A 10467-nucleotide genomic window follows, 5' to 3' on the forward strand; every position below is an offset into this window, starting at 1 on the left:
CACCTAATTGCTGAAACATTTGCTTGTCTTATTACCAAAAACCATCTTGATGTTGATGTGCTTTTAAAACTAATTGAAACCTTATAGTAACTGTAAATTCAAATGCTCAATTGCTAAAACATTACCTCTTCAAATTTTTATCAAATACTCAATTACTAATATTTATGTTGATTTAAAACTAATTTAAACCATGAAATTGCTTCCATTAGTGTAATTTAAATGCCCAATTACTAAAACATTAACTCTCTAACTTTTTATAAGGTTTCAATATTTAATCAAATATCACTTTGATATTGATGTGATTAAAAAACTAATTGGAACCATTCGTTTGGTAAATCCAAGATGGCCATGAAAAGACAAGGGTTTTGTGGATGATAATGTCAGTGAAGTGTTCATCTAAGCTCTTGAAAATTGCCACATTTCCATCACCCAAGACATCAAAACCAGAAAACTACTCAATTTCTTCAGTAAACTGGCCATTATCATCTACACGAGATAGTACTAGAAGCTTATATTTCATGCTAGTCAAAAAATCTTCTTGGCTATGACCTAGAGTAGTATGAACTAGCCTTGTTCTAGATTCTGTCATTATTTAATCTCCACCAACAACAATAGGGAATTCCCTATTTTCTAATGGATGGATATAACTAAAATTTTCAAGATCTAACCTACAAAATGTTCCCAACACATCAAACTGAACCCCCCACTTCAATTGTAGATTACTAAGAAATTGCTGCAACAACAATATGTTGGCTGCTTTCAAAAAAAGGCTTTTAACACATTTTTTAGTAGTATCTATAGATGATTTTGTTCTTACCTAGACCATTGCATAAAGAAGCTTACCATCAACTGCAACAACAACGTTTCTAGGAATTGTCCATGGGGTTGCAATCTAGATAACCAAACCCAAATTGGGTAGAAGTCCTTTGAGAAAATCAACTATTGTGTCTACTATGTTAACCACCTTGAAAATAGCATAAATACTTCTTGATATGTGTCCCTCTAGATACTCCAACTCACCCTTAGCCAAAGCCATGCCAGATGAGGGACTCCAATGAATCAATTTCCAACCTCTATAAATGTGATTCTAAAAAGATATTTTCCCAAATACTTCAATTTGTGCAACTTCATACTCTGGAGCATGTTGGAGTAAATAATTATTTATTAATTATTTATTCTTTTACTTAAGTTTACTTAGGTTAATGAATTTAGTTAATAGTTGTAGTTGATGAGTCATTCAAAACATAGGAGTTTATTGCTATCTAGTCATACTTATCCTCTCACCTTGATCGAGGATATTCCACCTTTTTGTGGACATATGCTTAGTTCTCAACCTTATCTTCTAGCACTTTCTAGCTTGTTCTACAAGCTTCCTTGAGGCCTTTATATTTAGTCTCTCTCATTGTAAATTTACATCATTCACATAGCAATTTAATTTTCCTATTGTGAAATATTTTCTCTTGCATTGTTTGCTTCAAGCTCTTGCTCCTTCAGTTTCTCTTCAATAAGTTATTTGCATGCAGGTGATCTTGGTGCACTATGGAGTTGGATTTCATCAACTCCTACATGGTATCAAAGCCTCCCTACTACTTCTTGGTTGAAGGATTTTTGAAGCCATGATTCAGAGATAAAAATCCTAGTTTGTTTGTGTATTTTTCTTCAATTTGGGGGTAGAGAAATTTTTCGGAGCACTTTGGGCCCAAACAGATGCTTCCATTGGATCCAAAAGGCTAATTATAGTCAAGATTCATATAATTTTTTATTAGTTTGGTTTCTAGGTGTCAGGGAATTTTTTTTTGGCCCCCTACAGGTGACTGTATAGACTGTATGGACTCGGTGAATTAAAAAAATTGGTATAACATCATAGTAGCACTCGTGCACCATTGCAGGGTTGCCCATGTGCCACCTACACTCTATCAAAGCATACTATGCCACCCACATAATGCCTGGCCCCAACTGCTACTAGTGCACAATCTTATCTCCACCTCTACCAGCGGTGCAACCACTGCACCATCAGGTTCTCCTACCAGGTGCCACTGCTACTAATGGACCACTGCCTATCACTACTCTGGTGGGTGATGTCACTATATGACAACCTTGCATTAGCAAACCAACATATGATGTCATTTTACTAGTGTCACATCACTTTTTCCAGCCATTGAAGTCATCATCAATTGACCCTATGTTGATGTCATTTTCTGGCCAGGTGACATAATTTCCTAGTTGCTGATGTCATCAAATTGGTGACTGAATTTTTTTTTCGGTGATAGCTAGTTGATGGCCATATGACCATCAAATTTAATCCAGTGATTGTATTTTTCTAGCAAGTTTCTTTTGGAGCAGGAGTCAATTTTTTGGCCATAACTTGAGCATATGAAGGTATTTTTTTGATTTGAAAGAAGTGCTAAAAAGATAACTTAGAGATGGAGATAATGGTGCTAGTTTCATCATATTCTAGTCTATTTGAGCTCCTATTTTTGGTGTCAAAGTAGAGGGTTCTATTTCCTCCTTCTCTACATCTAGAATCTAGGTTCTTTTTTAGTTTTTCTTGCTTTCCATAGTTGTTTTTTGTTGTATTTGAGGGATATCATTATTTATTTTGCGGGAAGCATTTTATTTTCTATAATTCAATTCAAAATAAGACCCTTTTACTTCTATCTTCTTCTCTCAATGGTGAATCCATCTATGACCCATTTCACACCATACAACAACTATCACCCCTGGAATGCACAAATGACCAGGCTTCTCATGTCAAAGGGCTTATGGTCATGTCTGGATGAGAATCAACTTATTCTTACATGTCCTTTTGAGGTTCTTTAGCATAGGAATAAAATGGATGAGGCTATGGGATTGATTGCACTGAACATTTCAGATAGTCTACTATTTCAATTGGATGGTTTGACCACTCCAAGGGCTTATTGGCTCAAATTTTAGACATTTTTTAGTACAATGAATGAGTTTTAGGCACTATAGCATGATGCAGAGTTGACTTATTCAACACCTACCAACTTCCCCACCATTGAGGACTTCTTAATGAAGTTCAAATCTCTATGTACAATTTTATAGGGATGTGGGAAAAACAAAATAGATGATGAGTGTATCTTTTTGATACTCTCAAAGTTGTGAGGACAATATCAAATCTTTTCTTCCACTTTATACTCCATTATGGATGCCTTGGGTACTAGACATTAGATTCCTTCTTTTGAGACATTTTGTGATCGATTGATATGGGAAAAACCCAAGATCACTCAAATGGATTCACTTATAGGTTTATAGTCACACACATTGCTTGCCAAGGATACACATGAATAGAAGCCAAAGAAGATATCTAATTCCTCCTCTTAGCACTCTATTGGTTCATCATCTTCTTCTAGGAAGAAGGAGAAAAAAAAGATTGAGACTCCTACTTGTTCCTATTATCAAAAGGGATCTCATGATGAGTCACATTGTTTTCAAAAGAGATTTGATGGGTATGAGAAATAGATTACCAATTTGCAAGCTCTCTTTCAGAAGAGCACTGTTTCCTCTCCATCCTCTTCTACCTCACAAGGGTCTTCTTTTTAGGCTTCTTCCACCTCTTTGACATCTACACTAGATCTTAGAAAGCGTCATGCATTACAGGCATCCTTTGCATGCTCTTCACAGGTCCCTTGGATACTGGATTTAGGTTCTTCTCACCATATGAAATCTTCTCAAGGCATCTTCTCTACTCTTGAGGCTTCTCCCATTCCTCATATTCTCATGGGAAATAACACTACCATACTAGTTTGTGGGAAAAGTTCAATTCTCATCCAAGATGGTATATTCAATGATGTATTATATGTTCCATCTTTTTCTTCCAACCTTCTCTCAATTTCTCAGATTACATGTAGTAGATTAGAGAAAACAATTGAGTTCACTACTAATTCAGTCTCATTCAGGATCATGCCATAGGAGGCCTTATTGCTATAGGGATAGTTGATTCTTCCACGCGTCTCTACACCTTCTTGCACTTTTTCCCACCATCTCCATTTTTAGAGCACAACTCTTCTCTTTTGTAGGAGCATCATGTGTTGCAGTCTAGATACTTGAACCTTTGTATTGTTCTTGAGATCCCTATTTTGACTACCACACCACATCTAGTTAAAGGTTTTTCTCCTCTGCAAGATTCTTCTTATGCTCTACTTGATCCTCCAGCTTCATTCATCAAGCCTCTAGGTGCACTTGTTGCAGATACTACAATAGATATTCATGATAATGTCATTACACCTACCTTGGGGATTCCATTTTAGGATCCTCATACTTTTTCCTTTGGGTACCAACTAGGCCTTCTAGTTTCCCCTCTCATTCAGGGGTTCCCTTGTTATGTTCCATTGTTCCTTTTGCATTGGAGTTTCATTGGTTCGATCATTTCTATAGGAGCTCCATCATTCTAGGGCTTTGGTGTCTATTCTCATGGGGGAATGGTTGTACTTATAGTTTTGAGAGAGTCTCTTGAGCCATTTTTGGTGATTTTCCTATGGGGTCTTGTTGAGGCCTTCCTTCCTTCATGTTTTTTTTTCAGCATGTCTTACCTTCTTACCTCTTTTTGGGGGAGGGTTTTTCCCATGAGGTTTTTCCTCTTTCCCCACTTTTAGAGGTTGCATCTCTTTGCATTGTACATGGGTACGTAAAATGACCTCATTGTTGGGACCCATTCTGCATTTCATCTTAGTTTTTGTGAGCTTAAGGAATTCCCCTAAGTTTCACTTAAGGGGAGGTGTTAGAGTAAATAATTATTTATTAATTATTTATTCTTTTACTTAAGTTTCCTTAGGTTAATGAATTTAGTTAATAGTTGTAGTTGATGAGTTTTTGACAACATGGGAGTTTGTTTCTATCTAGTCATAATTATCACCTCACGTTGATCAAGGATATTTCACCTTTTTGTGGACATATGCTTAGTTGTCAACCTTATCTTCTAGTACTTTCCAACTTGTTCTACAAGCTTCCTTGAGGCCTTTATATTTTGTATCTCTCATTGTAAATTTACATCATTCACATAGAAATTTTATTTTCTTATTATGAAATATTTTCTCTTGCATTGTTTGCTTCAAGCTCTTGCTCCTTCAATTTCTCTTCAGCAAACTATTTTCATGCAGTTGATTTTGGCACACTGTGGAGTTGGATTTCATCAACTCCTATAGAGCAAGTGTCAGATAAGGATTGTCCCACTCTCCCCATATTCTATATCTCCTAAATGATTTCCTTTTAGCATATAATTTATTGTGCATAGTTGCCAACTTTTCTTATTGTATTAGGCATATTAGTTACTATTAGTGTTTAAGATAGTTTGATTAGTCATGCCCCTATGAGGCCATGTCTTTTGTAAGAATATAAATATTATATTCACGTTGGTGGACAAAGCAATATCTATCAACAATGATCCTGAAAATGATAACAATTTCTTATTTTTATTTTAACTTCTCTAATGACAACAATAATAGTTCACATGCCTTGCCTATGATTTGACATTTTGCATGCATCCTGCACTCTCTCATCTTGATGATGGATTATAGAGAGTGATCTAAAATTATGATGCTAAAAAACACACACAATCAAATCCAAAACAAACTTGCATTACAAATGGATTGTGGAAATCTAATATTGTTAATTTTGCATGCATGTCTACTTGAACAATCACAACTTAAACATATATATAATCTCATCAAATCTATTTTGATGCATTTTTGGCAATCATGGCATGCAATGACCACGCTTTGTTCATGAATTGTGTCAAAAAAATTCACATGCCTTGTCTATGCTTCCATTTTTCAAACATTTCTACCATGACAATTATGACTACAACATTTTGCAAAAATTCTTAATGCTTTAATGCATGTCCATAGCTTATTCCAAAGCTCTTGTTTTGGCATAGGCATCAATAATGATGGAAAAGGTTGTGTGATTTAGCTTTATACCTTCCAATTGCATTTGCTTGAATATAATTACACATGTTATTTATGTGTTTAAACATATATAAACACAAAATTTTCTTGGAAAATTGAGCAGCTTTCTTTCTTAGTTTCAATGGTGTTAGCTCTTTCTTTGCCTCTTGGTCTATGGACTACAAAACTTTGAGCTCAATGGGAAGCCCATGAAAATCCCAACTAGGCACAAGTGCACCTTATACCCTTAAAGAAACATATATATATTGATAAAATCTTTCAGTATCTTGGTCAAGGCATGCCCAATATGCAAATCTCCATTGGCATAAGGGGGACCATCATGAAGAGTAAAACTATCCCCAGTGTTTTTGTTTGCAACCCTATTTAATATCTATTCCTCATCCCACAACTTCTATATTTTTGGTTCAAGTGTTGTTGAATTAGCTCTGAGGGTGAAGCTTGTCCGAGGTAAGTCAACCATATGCTTGTTCCTTCATACTTTCATATAGCTTCTATGTTGATTTATGCTAACTAGAAATGACTCCACATATGACCGTTCATTAATTTGACAACACTTGATATTGAACTCATTGTTTTACGTCTCTACAATGCTAAGGAGAATAATAAATTTTTGTTCCTTCTTTTCTTCTGTCTACCACTGTTAATCATCGATGTAAGTTAATCTCTAATGTATATATATATATATATATATATATATATATATTTACAGTTGTATTTATGTAGATATATATGTTTAAATGCATATTTCTATATATGTATATATGTATGTATGTCTATATATATATATATATATAAAATATCTCACATAGGTATATATACCTATATATGTATACATATGCATATCTGAATCATTCATACACTCTCCACTATATATGTATATTTCTATTTGTGACCAAAGCTAGAAGTGTAAGGTGCTAAATAGTTTTACATATTCCTATTTTGAGAAAAAGTGACTTGTCAAATATTTGTTTTAGGGGTGTAAGACCTATTAACCCCCCTTCTTTTCATTGCCATGGATTTTTTTATTTATTGTAGGTTATTCAAGGATTGCAACATTTACCTCCAGTGTCCACCATTTCTTTAACCAAACTAGAGATCTCCTCAAAATTTTGTCACTCCAATTTCCTCCAATATTAATATTTGTAACCCTCTTAGCCATTGTTATTTGTAATCCCCAATATGTTGGGAAGGGAATGTGGTTGAGATAGATTTTGATCTAACCTTGTATTTGTTCTTGGAGGTTCTTCTATCAGAAATCCTCCCCTTGTATAAAAGGAGGTATGCCTTCTTAAAGACCCTTATAAAGGGCATTTGTAATGTATACAGGACTCTAGTCTCGAGCTATACCGAGAGTTTTCTTTGCCCTATTATTTTTCCCCCAATACCTACAGTTGAACATGGCAAAAATTTTGTAAAATCTTTTGATAATATAATATAAATTCTTGATTAGTATTGTGTATTAATGAATTTTATATCATATTAATTAATGTTATATGATTTTATTGATTGAATGTCATAGTTCATAAATGGATGAATGAAATGAATGAAGTATGTAATTAGATGTTAATGAGGAGTTTAGATTGATGTTAAGGGGAGGGGGGTGAGGCCAGATGAGCTTCCACCTTCACATGGTTGGCCTTGTTAAGTAGAGAATATTAAAGTATTCTTGAAACGAAGTGAAGCTCAAACTAACATGCCTTATTTCCTTTATTATTAATGTTTTATTAGTTGTTCTCTTAATTTTGTATGAAATAGAAATCATCATCTTCATCTTCAATTGGCTCTGAGGGTGAAGCTTGTTTGAGGTAAATCAACCATATGCTAAACTTGACACATCTTTTTGTTCCAAAAAGTTATTGTTTCCTACTTGGTTTCTATCTAAAATTTGCTAAATCTTTAGGCTCTCATGCATATGTATAGAGGACATTTTGAACAAGGATGATTTGGATAAGTAGTTTTTCTTATTCAGAATGGATGATTGAAAGGTTTATGAAAATGGAATGATGCTTTTCTCTTTGGTTTTGGAGCATGGTAAATAAGTAACATCATTCAATTCACATTGCAGGGCATACAGTAGTGGAAAGGAAGAAAATCCTTTGTCTGATGTCCCTAGATTTGAAAATGCACACATGAAGCTTTTACGATATGTCATTATTTTTAGTCAATTATAGTTTTTCAACTTAGATGATAAATGATGTTTTTTCAATGATGAATTGATTTACATCTTTTGAATTACTTTATGATATTCTTATGGCTACCATGCTAAATAGTGCTGGTATTATGGATGGTGCATTGCTTTTGATTGCAAGTAATGAGAGCTGTCCTTAGCCCCAAACTTTAGAGCACCTTGCTACTATAGAAATAATGCATCTTCAGCATATTATTATTCTACTAAAAAAAATTGACCTAATCTAGGAGAGTGTAGCAAACAATCAACATGAGGCAATTCAAAAATTTATTCAGGTAAGTTGAAATTCATTTTGTGAATTTTAAATATATTTAATCTCAATGCTAAATGCATTGATGATTGTTACCAATTCTCATATCGGCATTTGTTTTTCCTTGTGACTCTAAGGTGTTGTAAATGTTTTGGTTCTATTAGGGTACCATTGATTTTTGCAGCAAATAGATGCATTGCTATAGTTCAAGAGATCAACTAACTATCATGGATGTTATCTTGTTCTCGGCTTGTGACAGAACCCATTTCACATTCTTGATAGCATCCAAAACAACTTTCCTGAATCCCTTAATAGATGCAAACCACTGTTCTATTACTCTAAATATTGTAGGCTTTTTTATCCTCCAATCATAAGGATATTTATGTTTGTACACTTCTTCCATGATAAGACATGAGTGTTCATCTAAGCTCTTGAAAATTGCCACATTTTCATCACCCAAGACATCCAAACTAGAAAACTCCCCACTTTCTTTAGTATACTTGCCATTATCATCTATAGGAAATGATACTAGAAGCTTATATTTCATGCTAGTCAAAAAATCTTGGCCATGGCTTGGGGCAGTATGAACCATCCTTGTTCTAGATTCTGTCATTATGTAATCTCCACCCACAACAACAGGCATTCCCTATTTTCTAAGGGATGGATATAACTTCAATTTCCAAGATTTGAACCACAAAATTTTCCCAACACGTCAAACTCAAGTACCCCCCACTTCAATTTTAGAGTACTAACTAAATCTACTGGAACAACAATATGTTGGCTACTTTCAAAAATAGTCTTTTTAACACCTTCTATAGCTGTATCTACATATGATTTTGTTCTTACCTAGACCATTACATAAAGAAGCTGAACATTGACTACAATAGCAAGATTTGTCGGAATTGTCCATGGTGTTGTAGTCTAGATAGCAAACAAAACTAGGTAGAAGTCCTTTGACAAAATTAGGAGCTATGTCTGCTATGTTAACCACTTTGAAAATAACATAAACACATCTTTATATGTGTCCCTCTGGATACTCCAACTCAGCCTCAGCCTCAGCCATGCTAGATAAAGGAATTTGATTTGCCCAAATACTTCAATCTGTGTAGCTTCATATATACTCTAGAGCAAGTGTCAAATAGGGGGAACAGGCACATGGTGTGCCTTATACCCTTCAAGCAACTTGTATTTGTTGATAAAATCTTTCAGTATCTTGTTCAATGCATACCCAATATGAAAATTTCCACTGGCATAAGGGGGACCATCATGAAGAGTAAAAATACCCCCATGTTCTTGTTTGAAACCCTATTTAATATCTATTTCTCATCCCATAGCTTCTATATTTATAGTTCATGTGTTGTTGAATTAGCTTTGAGGGTGAAGCTTGTCTAAGGTAAGTCAACCATATGCTTGTACTCATTTTCATCTTTAGTTTTTCCTTGAGATGTTTTATGTGCTGCTGCCATAATGAAAACCTTCTCTCCAAATGAAAGAGTTGAGCAAGACCTATTAGAAACTAAAACAAGAAATGGGTATTGTTTTTTGCAACAAATAGATGCATTGCCAAATCACTTGAAACTGGGGATGGATGTAGAGCTATGTTTAAGAAAAACCCGCAAAGAAGAAAATAGAAGGCTAGAAGAAGTAGCCAACAACCTATTTCCTCCTAGGGCTGTACATGTAATAGTGAAAGAGGATGCAATGCTGCCCCTAATTGGACATTTAAGAATTTCCCAATCCATAGCCCTTAAATAAACAATGTTGACCAAGTTGAGATTAGAAACCTTATTCAACATGTTTTCACTTATTTTCCCACTTTAGGTTCTACATCAGCACTCACATAGGGGATAGGAGCCCACAAAAAAGATGAAGACTATTGGTCTATGGTGCAAGTTAATCAATCAGGAGGAGGAGTTCTTAATTCATTTTTTGTGTATCTTGCAATCATGGCTTGCAAAGAGACCACATTTTGTTGAGGAATTCTATAAAAATGTTCACATGTCTTACCTATAAATTAACATTTTGCATGCATCCTACACTCTCTCATCTTGATGATGGATTATAGAGAGTGATCTAAAATGATGATGCTTAAAAACAAACAT

At 34.5% G+C, this 10467-nt stretch overlaps 1 pseudogene; it reads right to left on the reverse strand.

Annotated features, from left to right (window-relative positions):
• Nucleotides 1-310: 310 nt before the first annotated feature.
• LOC149553049 (isoleucine--tRNA ligase, chloroplastic/mitochondrial-like) lies at nucleotides 311-10107 on the reverse strand (annotated as a pseudogene).
• Between the last annotated feature and the right edge of the window lie 360 nt (nucleotides 10108-10467).

Source organism: Cupressus sempervirens, chromosome 6, assembly GCF_028749045.1.
Source record: "Cupressus sempervirens isolate cs-2001-9-10 chromosome 6, ASM2874904v1, whole genome shotgun sequence".
NCBI classification, from domain to species: Eukaryota; Viridiplantae; Streptophyta; class Pinopsida; order Cupressales; family Cupressaceae; genus Cupressus; species Cupressus sempervirens.